Source organism: Pongo pygmaeus, chromosome 9 (assembly GCF_028885625.2).
Source record: "Pongo pygmaeus isolate AG05252 chromosome 9, NHGRI_mPonPyg2-v2.0_pri, whole genome shotgun sequence".
Classification (NCBI taxonomy): Eukaryota; Metazoa; Chordata; class Mammalia; order Primates; family Hominidae; genus Pongo; species Pongo pygmaeus.
This window is the reverse complement of record NC_072382.2, coordinates 42,139,993-42,157,588: the sequence shown is the minus strand read 5'-3', so window position 1 is coordinate 42,157,588 and position 17,596 is coordinate 42,139,993. Positions and strand designations below refer to the sequence as shown.

At 33.9% G+C, this 17,596-nt stretch overlaps 1 pseudogene; it reads right to left on the bottom strand.

Moving 5' to 3' along the window:
* The window catches only part of LOC129008616 (N-acylneuraminate-9-phosphatase-like), a 150,286-nt pseudogene extending 143,309 nt beyond the window's left edge, over window positions 1-6,977 (bottom strand).
* Window positions 6,978-17,596: the final 10,619 nt, after the last annotated feature.

Here is a 17,596-nt window from a genome sequence, read left to right as displayed (position 1 = left end):
TTTCATTCACTTGAACAAGTAGGGGCTATCGTGGCATTATAAACTGACCTAATTTTAATATTGTTGTTTCTCAGGGAATAGGAAGGGCCAAGGAGAGGAAGAGAGTTGGGGAAACGGCTGGCTGGTGGAGCAGACAGAACACACACAATTTAGTTTACCAATTAACTTCACGATCTTATAAAGTCATGGTTCATGGTGCCTTAAAGCAATTACAATAGTAACAAAGATCACTAATTAACGATCACCATAGCAGGTATTATAATAATAATAAAAAATTTGAAATATTGTTAGAATAACCAAGTGGGTTTGTGAAAAGTACCTATACAAGTGAAGCTCAATAAAGTGAAGCATAATAAAGCAAGGTATGCCTGCAATTTGCACTGCAGTCATTAATTTTTTATTTTAATTTTTATTAATGCATAATAGATGCACAATTTATTGGGTACATGTGATAATTTGATACATTTATATAATTTGTAGAGATCAAATCATTATAATTGTATATAACAACATTATATAATTATAAAGATCAAATCAACATAATTTGTAATTTACATTCTCCATCATAGTACACCTTAAATCTTTGCCCGTTCTTAAATTAGAAACATTAAATTATTATCTTCTAACTATCTTGATACTTACAATATATTATTGTTAACTACAGTTACCCTATTGGTTCATTAAGCACTAGGTTTTATTTCATCTATGAAACTGTATGTTTGTACCCATTAATCAACCTGTCTTCTCTTCTTTCCCCCTGCATTTCCTGGCCTCTGGCAACCACTATTATACTGTCTATTTCAAGAGATCTACCTTTTTAGCTTCCTCATACGAGTGAGAACATGTCTGCCCTTGGCTTTTTTCACTTAATGAAATCCAGTTTCTACATGTTTCTGCAAATAACAGGGTTTCATTGTTTCTTTAAGGCTGACTAATATTCCATTGTATACTCCATTTTCATTATCCATTCATCCATTGATGAACCCTAAGGTTGACTCCATATTTTGGCTATTTTAAATAGTACTGCAATAAACATAGAAGTGCAGGTATCTACTCAATATACCAATTTCATTTATTTTAGGTGTATACCAGGCAGTTGGATTGCCGAATCATATGGTAGTTCTGTTTTTAGGTTTATGAAGAACCTCCGTACAGTTGTCCATAGCGGTTATACTAATTTACATAACCCACCACAGTACAAAGGTTTTCCTTTCTCCAGATTCTCACTTGTTATTTCCATTCTTTTTGATAAAAGCAATTTTAACTGGGGTAAGGTCATATCTCATTGTGGTTATGATTTGCATTTCTCTGATGTTTCGTGACATTGATTCTTTCATATACCTGGTGGCCATTTGTATATCTGCTTTTGAGCAAAGTCTTTTCAGATTATTTACCCATATTGTAATTAGATTTTTGTGCTTTTATTTTTTACTATTGAGTTGTTTCAATTCCTTATATATTCCTTATTAATCCCTTGTCAGATGAATAGTTTGCAGTATTTGTTTCTTATTCTATAGATTGTCTTTCTAGTTTGTTGATTTTCTGTGCAGAAGCTCTTTAGCTTGATGCAATTTCATTTCCATTTTTGCTTTTGTTCCCTATGTTTTTCAGGTCTTATTCAAAAAATGTTTTGCCAGACAAATGTCTTGCAGCATTTCTCCAATGTTTTCTTCTGGCAGTTTCATAGTTTCTGATCTTACATGTAAGCTCTTTCAGAATAGCCTGTCTTGAAGCCATGTGGATTCAAATTGTCCCAAAGCATTATTTTTAGGAGAAGTAATATTAACAGGGACTAGATTTTCTGATGAAAATTGTTCTTATCATCTTTCTGGGGAACCATGGAGCCACAAGATGTCAAAGTGGGCAGTTAAGACAAAGAACAAAATCAAAATTTGCAATCAAACCTTTATGTATTTAAAGCCAGAGTATAAGCAAGATGAAATAAAGAGGCTTCAGCTCTGCAATTTTTTATATCTCCCATGGAACTGCATCTGGTGGGGTCAGGTAAACAGCAACACCTGGGGGAAATAATAGACCAAACATAATCTGTAGTCCAAGGATGTCCTGGACTCTGCTGGAAGTATCAGATCCTAGGCAGTATTTTTAGCATTAGCCAACGTCTGACAGGTGAGACAATTTTTCATCCTGTTTCAGCATTTTCTAATGGCAATGGCAATCATGTGTGTAGGCCCAGTCTAGGTGGCGTCTGAATCCTTAGGAGACTTCCTCTTGCTGATCTAGGAATTAGTTAGTTGCACATACGCTTGATCTGGGATGGAAAACAATTCAGGTTCTGCATTTTACTGACAAGAATGTTCTGTTCTTTGGTTTTGTTCCTTTTCATCAGTGTAGGGGCTTTTTCTGGTAAGTATTCACAGGGTAACAAAAAGCTTATCAGGAGCAGAAACCATTTTTTATTTAAATGCCTCATCCCAATGGAGTGGCTTGATTTATAGCCAGTCTGAGGCTTGTCCCTGGACCTACTAAACAGTCAGACCATAAGCCATAGTCCACGGATTAGTGAAAATGCAGCATGGCTCACTGTAGGGTGGCTTGGATAGTCATTCATATCATATGAAACTCTGCTTATTGTTTTGAACATGTTTTACTGTGCTCTGTAAGTGACAGATCTGTCTCAAGTAGGATTATTTTGAGAAGAGAATAGCACTAGGTAACATTAGTCAGGTTGCTTCAAAGTATTCCACATTCCCTACTAATATGGCCCTAAATTATAGCAATTCTCTCAGGACTTGGGGGCAAGATTATTACTATTATTACTGTTTTATTACTATTGAGTTATTTGAGCTCCCTATATATTCTGGTTATTAATCCCAGATGAATCAGATTGGTAGTTTGCAAATATTTTCTCCCATTCTGCATGTTGTCTCTTAATTTTGTTGATTATTTCCTTTGTTGTGTGGAAGTTTTTTATCTCAATGTAATCCCAATTTGTCTTTTTTCTTTAGTTACTTGTGTTTTGAAGTCACACTCAAAAGATCTTTGCCCAGAATAATGTCCTACATTATTTCCCCAATGCTGTATTCTAGTAATTTCGTAGTTTCAGGTCTTTATTTATTTAATTCAATTTCATTTGATTGTTTTGTATATGGTAAGAGAGAGAGGCCTAGTTTCATTCTTCTGCAACTGGTTACCCAGTTTTCCCAAGAACATTTATTGAAGAGGCTATCTTTTCCCCACTATATATCCTTGGAACCTGTGCCAAAAGTGAGTTTACTATAACTGTGTGGATTTATTTCTGAGTTCTCCATTAATTTCCATTGGCATATGTGTCTGTCTTTATGACAGTACCATGCAATTTGGTTACTGTAGCTTTGTAGTATATTTTAAAATCACTTAGTTTGATGTGTTCAGCTTTGTTCTTTTTGCTCAGAATTGTTTTGGTTATCTAGTCTTTTGTCATTCCATATACATTTTAGAATTTATTTTTCTACTTCTGCAAAAATTGTCATTGATATTTTGACAGAAATTGCCTTGAATCTGTAAATTTAATTTGGCAGAATTGTCACTTTAACAATATCAATTATTTCAATTCATAAGCCTGTAATATATTTTCTTTTTTGGTATTCTTTTCAATTTCTCTCATCAGTGTTTTATAGTTTTGCTTATATAGATCTTTCATTTCTTTGGTTAAATTGATTCCTAGGCATTTTATATTCTTTATAGCTACTGTATATGAGATTACTTACTTGATTCCTTTTTCAAATTGTTCACTGTTGACATATCTAAATACTACTGATTTTTGTATGTTGCTTTTATATTCTGCAAATTAATGAAATTTGTTTATCAGTGCCAACAGATTTTGTTTGTTTGTGTGTTTTTTATGGAGTCTTTAAGTTTTTCTAAGTATAAGATCATGTCATTTTCAAGAAGGGCTAATTTGGCTTCTTTCCTTCCAATTTGGATGCCCTTTCTTTCTCTTGCTTAATTGTCCTGGCCAGGATTTCCAGTAGTATGTTGCAGAAGTGTGATAAAAGTGAACATCATTGTCTTGTTCCAGATCTTGGAGGAAAGGATTTCAAATTTTTTTTCCTGTTCAATGAGATATTAGCCATGGCTTTGTCATATATGGTCTTTGTTTTTATGAGGTATTTCCTTCTATTACCCTAGTTTGTCAAAAAAAAATTTTTAATCACAAAGGGATGTTGAATTTTATCCAATGTTTCCACAGCTTCTATTGAAATAATTATATATTTTTGTTCTTAAACCTGTTAATGTGATTTGTCTTGTTTATTGATTTGTGTATGTTGAACAATCCTTATATTCCTGGAATGAGTCCCGCTTGATCACAGCAAATGATATTTTTAACGTGCTATTGAATTCCATTAGCTATTATTTTGTTGAGAATTTCTGCATCTATGTTTATCATTGATATTAATCTGCAGTTTTCTTTTTTTGTTGCATCACTGTCTGGTTTTGGCATCAGGGTAATGCTAACCTCATAGAATGCATTTTAAAGTATTTCTTCTTTAATTTTTTTCCAGTAATTTCAATAGAATTGATAATAGTTTTTTAAAAATATTTGGCAGATTTTAGCAGTGAAGCCATCATGTCCTGGGCTTTTCTTTGATATAAGAATTTTTATTCATGCTTTGATTTCATTATTCATTCCAGGTTTATGGAAGTTTTTTTTAAATATCCCTGCTATTATTATTTTATGGTTTATCTATTCCATTAACTATTAATGCTTGCTTTATATAGTTGGGAGCTCCAGTGTTGTGTGCATAGATATTTATTATTGTTATATTCTCATGACAAATTGACTGTTTTATCTTTATGTAGTGACATTCTTCGTCTCTATTTTCAGTATTTTATTTATAGTCTATTTTTTCTGATATAAGTATAGCTACTTCTGATTTTTCTGGTCTCTATTTACGTGGAATATCTTTTTCTGTCCCTTCACTTCCTTTTTCTGTGTGTCTTTATGGGAGATGTCATCTTCTCATAGGCACTATATAGTTGGGTCTTGTTTCTTAATCCATTCAGCCACTTTATCTCTTTTAATTGAATTATTGAGTACAATTATATTCAGTGTTATTATTGATGAGGAAAAACTTATTACTGCTGTTTCATTGCCACTTATCTGAATGTTTCATAGCTACTCTCTTTCTTCCTTTTTTTCAGTCTTACATTTGCCTAAGTAATTTTTATGGTAGTATGTTTTATTTCATAACATTTTTTATTTTTAGTGAATCTATTATATTTTTGTACTGGGGTTACCATGAGTCTTGCAAAAAATCTTTTATATATAACTCATTATTTTAAAGAGATTATAACTTCTCTTAGGTCACAAAGAAAATAGAAACAAATAACAATCGAATAAAAGAAAAAGAAACCTCTACAATTTAACTCCATCCCCTCTACCATGTTTTGACTTTTTGTTGTCTCGATTTACACATTTTTATATTGTGTATTGCTTCTTGGGTTGTTATAGGTATTTTTTTTTCATAGATTTGTCTTTTAAACTTCATACTAGGATTATGAGTGGATTGCACACCACAATTACAGTGTTAGAGTATTCTGGGTTTTCTGTGTATATTTTACCAATGGGTTTTATACCATATGTTTTCTTTTTGCATGCTAGTGGTTCTTTTTAATCAGATTAAAGAAATTCACTTAGAATTTCTTGTAAGACAGAGCTGGTGTTAGTGAATTCTCTGTTTTTTTTTTTTTTTTTTTTTGGTCTGGGAAATAGTTGATATCTCCATATTTGAAGAATAGCTGTGCTGAAAACAGCATGCTTGGAGGGCATTTTTTTTTTCCTTTCAGTATCTTAAAAAAGGTTTTTCCATTCTATTCTGACCTGTATACTTTCTATTTAGAAGTCTCTTGCCAAATAAAGTAGAGCTCCTTTACATGTTATTCGCTTATTTTCCCCTGCTGCTTTTAGGGTCCTCTCTTTGCCACTGGCCTTTTAGAGTTTGATCATTGTGTCTTATGTTGGTCTTACTGAGATTGAAACTGTTGTATGTTTTCTGACCTTCCTGTACCTACATATTTATCTCTTTCTCGAGTTTTTGATCATTTTCTGTTGTTATTTGTTTGAATAAGCTTTATATTTCTTCCTTACTCATGTTCTACTCACTTTTAAACAACAATAATTTTAGATTTCATCTATTGAGGTAATTTTTTATATCTTGTAGATAATCTTTGTTTCTTTTCATTCTTTTTTCTTTTTCCTTCTCTGATTACATTTTCAAATAGCCTGTCTTTTAGGTCATTAATTATTTCCTCTGCTTTATCCAGTCTGCTGTTGTCTCTAATGCATTTTTCAGTTTGTCAAACCTATTTATTTCAAGATTCCTGTTTGATTATTTTATTATTTCAATCTTTTCATTAATTTCTATGATTATTAATTTCTGAATTGCTTCTCTGTGTTATCGTCAAGGTCACTGATTTCCTTAAAACTGCTATTTTGAATTCTTCATCAGGGAGCTAATAACATATTGCCATCTTGTTAGGGTCAGTTACTGTTTCTAGTTTTGTCAGTTTAAGGAGGTCATGGTTTTCTGTTTGCATTGTTTCTTGTGAATGTACATCTAGTCTTTGCATTGAAAGTCTTTGCATTAGTTATTTATTCTAGTCTTCTCTATCTGGCTTGTTTTTTTTTTTTATGTTTGCTTGGAGATTCTTTTTTATTTACCTGTTGGTTACTTTTTTCTATAAGATCACTGCCTCCTCAATGGCATTTGATGATGCTTTAGGCTGAGCTGTGCCTCAATTCTAGAAAAAAAAAAAAAAAAAAAATCAGAGTGTTATCTGTCCCAATTGGAGATGTCTCAAAGGGGATATCACAGTAGTGTGGGAGGGCTGGCTAGGGGTTTGTGGCCAGGGGACCTGTGGAACACACCTTCTACAGTGTGGTGCTGCTTTGGCATCTCCTTACGCCAAGTTAGAGCAGAGTTTCCAGGGCTGGGGATGGTGGATCTACTTTTTTCCACGTCCTTGGTGCTGTACATATTGGGGACAGGGACATTGTGGATATAAAAGTCCAATTTTCTTATCTTTTGCTTGGAGATTTTTCACTTCACTGTGGCTCAGGAAACTCTCCCATCCTCGTGTTTGAGTTCCGGGATATGACTAGTGATAATCTCACCACGGTATGTTTGTTTCTGATTTCCCGTTAGGGTGGGTGATACCAATCCTTTTTGGCCAACATTTTTGAACTGGACATCCCAATAATTTCTTAATATCTAACGTAGTCTATGTTCTCAAGTAACTGTTATGCATATTTCTATAATCAATGTTACTAATTTATAAAAATTGTTCTAATTAAACATTCTGTTTTGTGGCAAGAGAGAAACTTGGTTCATGTTTTAACATTAAAAAAAAAATCCAAAGAAAAGTCAAAGACACACGTAAAGAAATCAGTATAAATACTTTTTGATAAATGAAAATAGTTTTATAGTATGGCTATAAAGCTCCTTCACATATTCTGAAGACAAGTGTTTACAAGGAAAAATCAATCAGCTCAATTAAAACTACATAGCTTAAGTTTAGTAAGTTATTTATTCTCTTTTAGAGGATAGTTATAGTATGATTTTGATGTTCTTGGATATTACATGTAGTAAATTCTGCATCTGGGAATAGAATTGTTGAATAAGTGTACAGAAAAGAGGTATTTTATGTCACTATACAAACTTATATAAAATTTAGTTTTAAAAATATAAGCAGCTATAAAATAAATTATACATCACACTCTGAGTATATTTCCATAGCCTTTAACATCTTAATCATTAAAGAAAATAAAAATCTCTCAATTATCACTGTTGAGAAGTTTCTAAAGAAAGTTCCTAGAAAAAAATAGACAATTTCTGTAGCTGGAGTGTAATTTATGCTGTTTAGAAATATTTGTCTCAGTTTTAAATGTTTAAACTAAGTATTGAAGTATTGTTTTAAATGTTTAAACTAAATATTGAAGTATTGTTATTATTATTCTGTTAGAGACCCAGAATAATAATAACAATCATTCCCTTCCAATTATATGCACCTGTTTCTCATCTTCAAATACAATAGTAATAACAATAAATCTTAATAATCTTTGACTAAGAAGTTGCTCTTTGCCTGCCAGAGTTGTAACTTATTTAGCTCTCACAATGACCCAGTTAGTGGTATTCTGCTCATGGAGATAAGAATTGAAGCACAGTTAACAAACTGAAAAGTATTTAATGACATTAGTGAAATGAACCATTGATAAAGGTAAAGGTTTACTTGTACCATAAAAATAACTTGGATTCCAGAAGGTGATTGTGAACATTTAGTTAATTGTTTAAAATTTGATCGATACACTTTGAAGTTGTTAATAGCAGTAATTGTACAAGTGATAATGAAAATAGTAATGCCAGTAGATTCTTAACAACATAAACATTTCTAATTTTTCTTACATGGGCTTTTTGTATTGCTCTATTTTAACCTGAGAGAAACATGAACTTTATTGTCATAGATACATTTTTTTCACATTTCATAGTGTAGTTGTTATATTCTTGACATGGTCATCAGCTGACTTTTAAATAAGGTGTGGTATGTCTATGGCAAGAAAACAGCATTTCAATGGATGAATTTAAGCCAAAAATTTTTGGGGGGTTCCAAAATCAAAAGACTTCATCAATTGAACTGAACAGTTCAAGAGCTTTATTTATTTATTTATTTTAATTCCCAAGTCACTGCTGTTTGTAAAGACATCCGTAATCTACCTGACCTTGCTCCATTAATGATGTTCAGACTCCTACCACTGGAAAGGCAGCCAGTCACTGCAAGTGTGGTCATTGTTCTCACACTTCTCAACTCCCAGGTGCATGTATATACTATTTAAATAGAGTCTTATCCAGGGTGCCACTTACTATAAATGGCTTTCTAGTTAGGCAGAGATAGCAGAACCACAGCTCTGCTCCTTAAACCGCAACAGTCACAGTCAGATCCTATCAGAGGACATGACTTGAAATTTTCACATGGACTAGCCAATTCTAAGAGTTTCTAAAATTAAATTTATTATTTAAAATCCATTATTTCATAGAAGCCCTCAATGTTTCTTGAACATAAATTTATTTTAGCTTGAATTACTATTTCTTGAGCCTCCTTAATCTAAGGTGGAAGAAACAAAACAGATTAGTCAGGTCTTATTGCCTGTAAGAATGTGCTTCATAGTTGACCTACTGCTTCTAGTAATAAGGAGGACATTTTAGAGAAAATAGATTTATTTTTCTACCATTGTGTGTCATTGATATGAATTGATTCTGTTTGTTATTCAGTATGATCTATCAGTTAGTACTTCTTAACTTAATCAAGTCTGATTAAGATTTTACAAATATTTTAATGTGAATGGTATTAACTCATCATGTTTCCAATGTGATGTGGTGAATTATCAAATGTGTATTAATTAGTAAGTTTAAGTAAGTGAATTTATTAAGTATTATCTAAACCAATAGTTAATATCCTTCTTCAGATTGGAAACAATGAATTATCTCTCGTTGGCTTAATATCTTTCAAAGATTCATTGTGTCAATCTGAGTCCTCCATGAAGGAGACACTAAAACAGATTTAGATTTACAGAAGATTTATTAAAAGGTAACACCTGTGAAAGATAGAGGAGGAAGCGGTATAAGCAGGAAAAGCTTTCAAACAACAATGATAATCTGACGACAGTGAAAGAAGTCAGGGAGAAAGAAAGATCAGGAAGAACAATCCTCACAGTGCTGTACAACACAGAGAAACTTTCAGTCATATTAACGGCAAGCTCTAGCCTAAAAATTGCCCCTACAGGAGTCTTACCTTGAGCATAATGGCCAGACCCTGTCACTCCATGTACACTTGTGGTAGGCAGATAATGATCCCCCAAATATACCCACATCCTAATTCTCAAAACTTCTGAACATGTCATGTTACATAGTAAAGGAAAATTAAAATTGCTGGTGGAATTAAAGATTCTAATCAGGTGACCTAAAAATAGGCAGATTATTTTGTATTATCTGAGTGTTAACAATATAACCACAATTGTCCTTAAAAGGAGGCTCCAGAAAAACAGAAAACTCTCAAGTATAAGATTGTCAATATGTAGGAACAGGGAAATAGTCTGTGGGCTCTTGTTCAGAATTAACTTTGGAAATTTTAAGCAGCAGGTTTATGTACATTATCTTGTTTCTACTCTCTCACCAAATTTTTCCCTTTTTTTCTTCTTTCTTTTTTTATCTATGACCCTTCACAAACACAAAAGAAATGATACTTCTGTGCTATTCTGTTTACTATGGAAATGTCCTCCTCAATTTAGATTAATGCTTCTAAATGTGATGCAATAAAGTGACTTCATTTTTGATGTTAGATCAATGGCACATTTCACACCCTACACTTTCTTCTTTCCCTCTTGCCTCAGATATAGGAAATCCAAAAAGAAACATTGAAAATGCTTTCCTTGGCACCAGCAGAGAAGGTCAAACCATGTAAACTCAGGCAGTAAGCAAGAGAAACTCTTACCCAATCCTAACCCCTAAACACAATAAATACCAAAGCTACAAGCCCTTCCCATTGCCTAAGCCATTTAAGGCCAGCAATGGCTGCTTGCCTCTCCCAAGAAAACATATATAAATGCCAAAACATAATTATTCAAAGTCTTAAGTTAGTCTCCACCATCAACCAGGCATTCTCCAGTTACCCTGAGGCCACCTGAAAAAGGAAAAAAATGTAGAAACATTAATGTTCCCTTTTTTAGAGAAGTTTAACAATGTTCACTTATTAAATACTCTTTGGGTTATATCATAGACAGGGCTCTCTATTTTTGAATGTCTACTTAATGTGTCCTAGAATAGAGTAATTACTTAGATTAGAAGGATTCAAAATCAGACAGGATCTAGTAAGTAACAGCATGAGAAACAGGTCATTAGAATTTCAGATGAAATGCTAGGAAAATATTTGACTTAGCACAAGATCTAAGCTGGAATTTGTAAATACTGATGCTTTTAAAATTTGAGAGTGTTATATCAATACAACTGTTAATATAAATTTAGGTAACTTAATTTGGAATAAGAAATACATCTCTACAAATTACCAATGGCAAAATCTTGGCAAATACTATGAGCACAGAAACATTTAGGAAAATAACAATGTTCTATTAATTATCTTCATTACTGATGCATACTCAATATGTTACACTGTTTTTTAATGCTTTTTCTTCAGAGAGAAGAAAAAGAAGTATATTTTTCTCTAGCATGATGAACCAATATTTGCTAGATTTTGTTGTTGATGCATAAGAAAGCTATCACATACATGACTAGTTTTTAGAAATGCTGTGTAAATGATTGGATTGTTATTAATGTTGGAAATTCTCTACCAAGTTTCTTTTATGAATGAGTTGTACTTACTTAGAATAACTTTCAGCAAGCTGACTTCTGCCTCCTGGTTTTTGAAAGCTGCTTTGTTTTTATTTTACTATCTTAGTCCTTGCAGCATTGAGCACTGATGTTTATTTTCTATGAACCTTCTTTCCTGCAACCTTGTGTCCCAAAGTGGATAACCTGACACAGTGGATGGTTGGCAATGCTGTTCTGAGAAACCATTAATACATGGGAGGAGCAACCAATAACTTAGTTACATATGGGTAGAAGTGTTAGCCATATAATTATTTCTCAGACTCAAATTAAATATTCATTCCTAAACCACCATGCACAAGACATTTAATAGAAAACATCAGTCAGTGTAAAAAGAGTCATCTGTCTGAAACAGTTATTACTATGGACTGAATGTGTCTTTCCAAAATTCATATGTTGAAACTCTAAAGTCCATTGTGATGATATCTGGAGATGGGGCCTTTGGAAGATAATTAGATTGTGATCATGGAGCTTCTTGATGGGATTCATATTATTATAAGTCGAGAAAGGAGAGAGCTTGCTTCTTCTCTGCTCTCTGCCTTGTGAAAATACATTAAGAAGACAGCCATTAGAAAACCAGAAAGACCCTCACCAAATATTGAATCTGCTGTAAGTTTTATTTTGGACTTCTAGCCTCTAAAACTATGAGAAATAAATGCTTGCTGTCTAAGCCATTGAGTATATGGTATATATGTTATAATAGCCTGAAGTAAGACAATTATATCACCTATTTAAAAATTTTACAAAAATATATGACTATGTCAATAATTGCTAAGACCCCTTCAAATGCCTTAGAAACAGCTCATAGAAGTGTGAGGTTTTGGAACTTAAATTCCAAATATTTCAATTGAAGTGAATTCTTTATTGATTTAAGAGTACATTTAAAAAGTCACTTCTTAGGTAATACTATTGCTCTTATTCTTAATTTTCTCTTACAACATTCCATACTACATGTCCTCAGAAACATATGCAGTGACAAATATATTATTTACAGTAAAGGAACAGGCTGATTTCCAGTCTGTCTCTGGTATTCTTTTTTTTTTCCAACATTTTTTAAAAACATTCAAACATATATGGAAGTTAATATAAGATTATAATTGTATATATATGACCACATGTATTTTATGATTATACTCCTCACTTAGATTTATAATTAACATTTTAGTAAACAATTTATCTCATCTCTTTATACATCCATCAAATATAAGTATATTGGAAAGAAACTTGAGATATTAGTATATTCTCTTGAAACACGTCACTAATTAGAATTCACTATGTTTTGTAGTTTTTTTTTGAGACCAAATTTACTTAAGTTGGAATGAAGAAATTAACATTTCTATTGAGTGGGTTTGACAATTACATACACTGAACTCAAACTATTATCAAAGTAAGAATGTTGTATCACCCTAAATAGTTCTCTCTTGTCCCTACTTAGTCAGTCTCCATCCTCAGTCAGTAAGGGTAACCATTTTCATTTTTTTGTGTGTGATTATTTTTCTGCTATGAATTAGTTTTACCTAATGGAAATGCAAATACACAATATGTACTTTTTGTTTGTGATCGCACTTAGCATATATTTTTGAAATTTATTTTTGTTGTTGCATGTACAATGAGCTCCTTTTAATTGCTCAGTAAAATTCCACTGTAAATACATATCACTGTTTACATATCAATTCTCTTGTTGTTTGACAACAACATTATTTTTGCTTTGTGACTATTATGAGTAAAGCTACTATCAACATTTTTGTACAAGTTTTCACTTAACCATATATTTTCATTTATGTTAAGTAAATACCTGCCAGCGGATTTGCTGGGTCATAGGAAAAATGTATGTTTAGTTTTGTAATGAACTACTAGGCTAATTCTCAAACTATGTACATTTATCTTTCCAATAGCAATGTATAAGAATTGCTGTTGTTTCATATTCTTTCAACTATTTGTTATTATGAGTTTGTTAAAGGCCATAATAGGGTATAGAATTGCGTAACATGATGATTTAATGTGCAATCCCTGATGTCTAATAATGTTGAGTACTTTTTTATTTGAATAATAACTATTTAGATTTATTATAATTTGTTAGTTCAATTTTTGCCCATTGTATTGGGTTTTCTCTATATGACTTAATTATAGAGGTTTATAGACACTTTCATACATCCTGGATATTAACAATTTGTGATATATGTTTTGCAAATATGTTGCCTACCTACTAGTCATGAAAATATTTTTCAATGTTTTCCACTACAAACTTTATACAATTATCTTTTATATTTAGACTCATGAACCATCTAAATAATTTTGTGCATTGTATGCAGTATCTGTCAAAAATTTTTGATGTTTGTTTAATTTCCTATGTGGAGGGATGTTCAGTTATTCCAGCAACATTTGTTGAAAAGACTTACTTTTCTTATGAAATATCTTAACTGCTTTGATTAAAAAAAAAAAGACGACTATTTAAGTATGCCTGTTTATTTGCTTTTTTCTGTTTCATGAATTCATTTGTTTATTTTTTTACCTCATATTAATTATTGCAGCATTATAGTTATTTGTATATTTAGCTGCTGTAATCCCTCTAACATTTCTCTTTTCAAGCTGGCTTTGAACATTTTGAATAGATCATCCAGGAAAGAACACTGGTATTCAGCAGAGAAGTGCCAGGAAATATCAAAATCAAGAAAGGAGAGGGAAGTGAGTAGCCTGCATAGCTGGAATCTGCTGGGAGCCTGAGAAATCTCACAATGTGAAGAAAGGTTAAGTGAGAGAATCCCAGTGGTCCACATTTTCACCGTGGACTCTTGCAATCAGAGGCACCTGAGATCCCCTCAACCTTCATGGACCCTGAAACATAAAGAGTTGCCTAGAGACGACATGACAGTTCTGCTCCAGAGAAGGAGCTAATGCTGGGTTCCCCACAATTTCCAAGTCCTAAGCAATTATAGCATGTCGCCATTTTGAGAGCCCAATCGCCAACTGACTGCTTCCCACCATGGGTTACAACAATGCCTACATCTCCATCTCCCTTGATTCCCACTGATATGCCTTAATTGCAGACACTACCATGGCTAGCTACTGCTGACCAGGATGAAGCGTGAGCAAAATACAGGCTACTGCTGCCAGGGCCAGAGGGCAAGTGAAGTATCGGCTGTCACTGCCAATGCTAAAGCATGAACCACACATGAGCTCCTGATGCCAGGGCTGAAACATGAACAAAGCACACGTTCCTCATTTGCTTGCATATGGTTCCTGCCACTGAATGCAACAATGCTGATATAGTTTGAATTTGTGTCCCCCCAAAATCTCATGTTGAATGTAACCTTCAATGATGGAGGTGGGGCTTGGTGGGAGGTGATTGGATCATGGGGGTTGTTTCTAATGGCTTAACACCATCTCCCAAGTGTTTTTCTCATGATAGAGGTCTCATGAGATCAGGTTATTTAAAAGTGTGTGACACTCACCCTTTCATTCTTCCTCCTACTCCAGCTACTGACTCTCCCTTTGCCTTCTGCCACGATTGTAAGTTTCCTGAAGGCTCCTCATAAGCCATCATGCTTCCTGTATGGCTTGCAGAACCATGAGCCAACTAAACTTCTTTTTTTTTTACAAGCTACACAGTCTGAACTGTTTCTTTATAGCAGTGCAAGAGTTGACTAATACAGAAAATTGGTACCAAGGACTGGAGGTTGCTAAGATGTGGCAACACCTTTGGAGTTGGCACATAAAACTCATTTCAGGGACCTGAGGCTGGGCTAACTGATACTGCTGCTACAACCACATCTGGCACCTACCTAGATGTACTATTTTTTGGCTGAAACCTCTTTTTTCTTTTTTTTTTTTTTTTGACAGAGTATCGCTGTGTCACCAAGCTGGAGTTCAGTGGCACGATCTCGGCTCACTGCAATCTCTGCCTCCCAGGTTCAAGTTATTCTCCTGCCTTAGCCTCCCGAGTAGCTAGGACCACAGGCTTGTGCCACCACGCCCGGCTAATTTTTGTATTTTTCAGTAGAGATGGGGTTTCACCATGTTGGCCAGGGTGATCTTGAACTCCTGACCTTGTGATCCGCCCACCTCAGCCTCCCAAAATGCTGGGATTACAGGCATGAGCCACTGTGCCCAGCCCTAAACCACTTTGTTTTTCGGTTTTTTTTTTGTTTGTTTTTTTTTTACAAGCTACACATTCTCAGATATTTCCTTATAGCAGAGCAAGAGTTGATTAATACAGAAAATTGATACCAAGGACTGGAGATTGCGAAGATGTGGCAACACCTTTGGAGTTGGCATATAAGAACTCATTTCAGGGACCTGAGGCTGGGCCAACTGACACTGCTGCTATAACCACATCTGGCACCTACCTAGATGTACAATTTGGGCCTGGGCCTGGAGACTGCCTTGCCTAGCCCATCATAGACACTACCAACATGAATGTGCACCTCTCAGGACCCAGAGAGTTACCTGTCACTACTACTGCCAAAACCCAACCCCTTCTGTTGCCCAGAAGCTTGAGAACTCAGCCACCTGGAGGGCCCACCAATGCTACTACCAAGAATCAGCTGGAGGCACAATAATTAACCTGTCTGAATCTGCTTACACTGTTGCCAGTGTACACCATCCTGGGACCCAAGGGCAGGCACATTCACCCCACTGGTGCCACCATGGTAGTTCGGTTACTGACTCACCTTGTGTCCCAGTTCCCAGTAAAACTTCACCACAGCCTTCATTAATAATGATGCCATAAGCCATCAAGGAAATTTCAGTCACAAAGGATGATGTTTACAGCTGGAGAAATTATATTGAGACTACATTACTGCACACACACACAATCAAAGTGAAGTGCCCTAATCAACCAACTGCATATATTCAACTTGAGGAAAAAGTTTTTCCCTACAACATCAAATTCATAAATTGGAAGAAGCAACTGTTAAAACAGGTGCACAGATATCAATGTAAAGACAAGAAAACATGAAAAATCAAATTTGTCATCTCCAGAACACAAAATTCTTCAGAAATAGATCTCGATCAGAAAGAAATTTATAAAACCCTAGAAAAAATAATTCAAAATATTGACTTTAAAGATCAGTGAGATACAAGAGAATACAGAAAAATACTACAAAGAATTCAGGAGGACAATTCAGGATGTATATGAGAACTGTACCAATGGGAGAGATATAATAATAAAGAACTAAAGAGAAATTCTGAAACAAAACAAGTCATTGAATAAAATTAAAAATATACATGAAACCTCCAATTATAGAGAAGAACAAGAAATAATCTCAGAATTTGAAGACAGGGGTTTTGAAACAATTCAGCCAGACACAAATGAGGGGGGAAAAAATAAGCAAATCCTATGTGACATATAGTACACATAAGGTGACCAAATATTTGAGTTTTCTGAGTCCCAAAAGGCCGAGAGAAAGTAAAATGATTCAAAACCATCTGTTTAATGAAATAATATAGGAATTTTCCAAGTTTAGCAAAAGATTTAGATGTTCAGCTACACGAAGCTCAGACAGTTTCAAGCAAATACAATTCAAAAAGGTCTTCTCCATGACACTTTTTAATTAAGATGTCAAAGGTAAAAGACAAAGAGAGAAATCTAAAAAGGACAAAAGCAAATGGCTAGTCACTTGTAAAGAAATCCCCATCAAACTAACAGAATTTCTCAGCAGAAACCTTATAGGCCAGGAGACAATAGGATGTTATATTCAAAGTGCTAGAAGAAAGAAAGAAACAAACAACAACAACAAACACTGCCAGCTATACCCACGTAAGTTATCTTATGTAAATGAAGTGTAAATAAAGTCTTTCCAAGACAGGCAAAAGCTGAGAAAAATTATTGCTGCTAGACTGACCCTAAAATAAATGCTTAAGAAAGTTCTATGCCCAGAAGTGAGAGAACAAGATCTACCACCATGAAACATTTGAAAATATAAGAACCACAGGTAGAGGGAACATACAAAGAAAAGACTCAAAAGTTAACAATACAGTAAACCACAATGCTAAAATGATACACAATAAGAGAGAAAGAAAAGAACAAAGGATATACAAAAGAGCAGAAATCAGTTAATAAAATGACAGGAGTAAAACCCCATATATGGATAGTAACCTTAAATATAATGAATTAAACTTTCCACTTAAAAGATATAAATAGGCTGAATGGATAAAACTACATAATTCAACTATATGCTGCCTACAGTAAACTCATCTCACCTGTAAGGACAAATACGGGC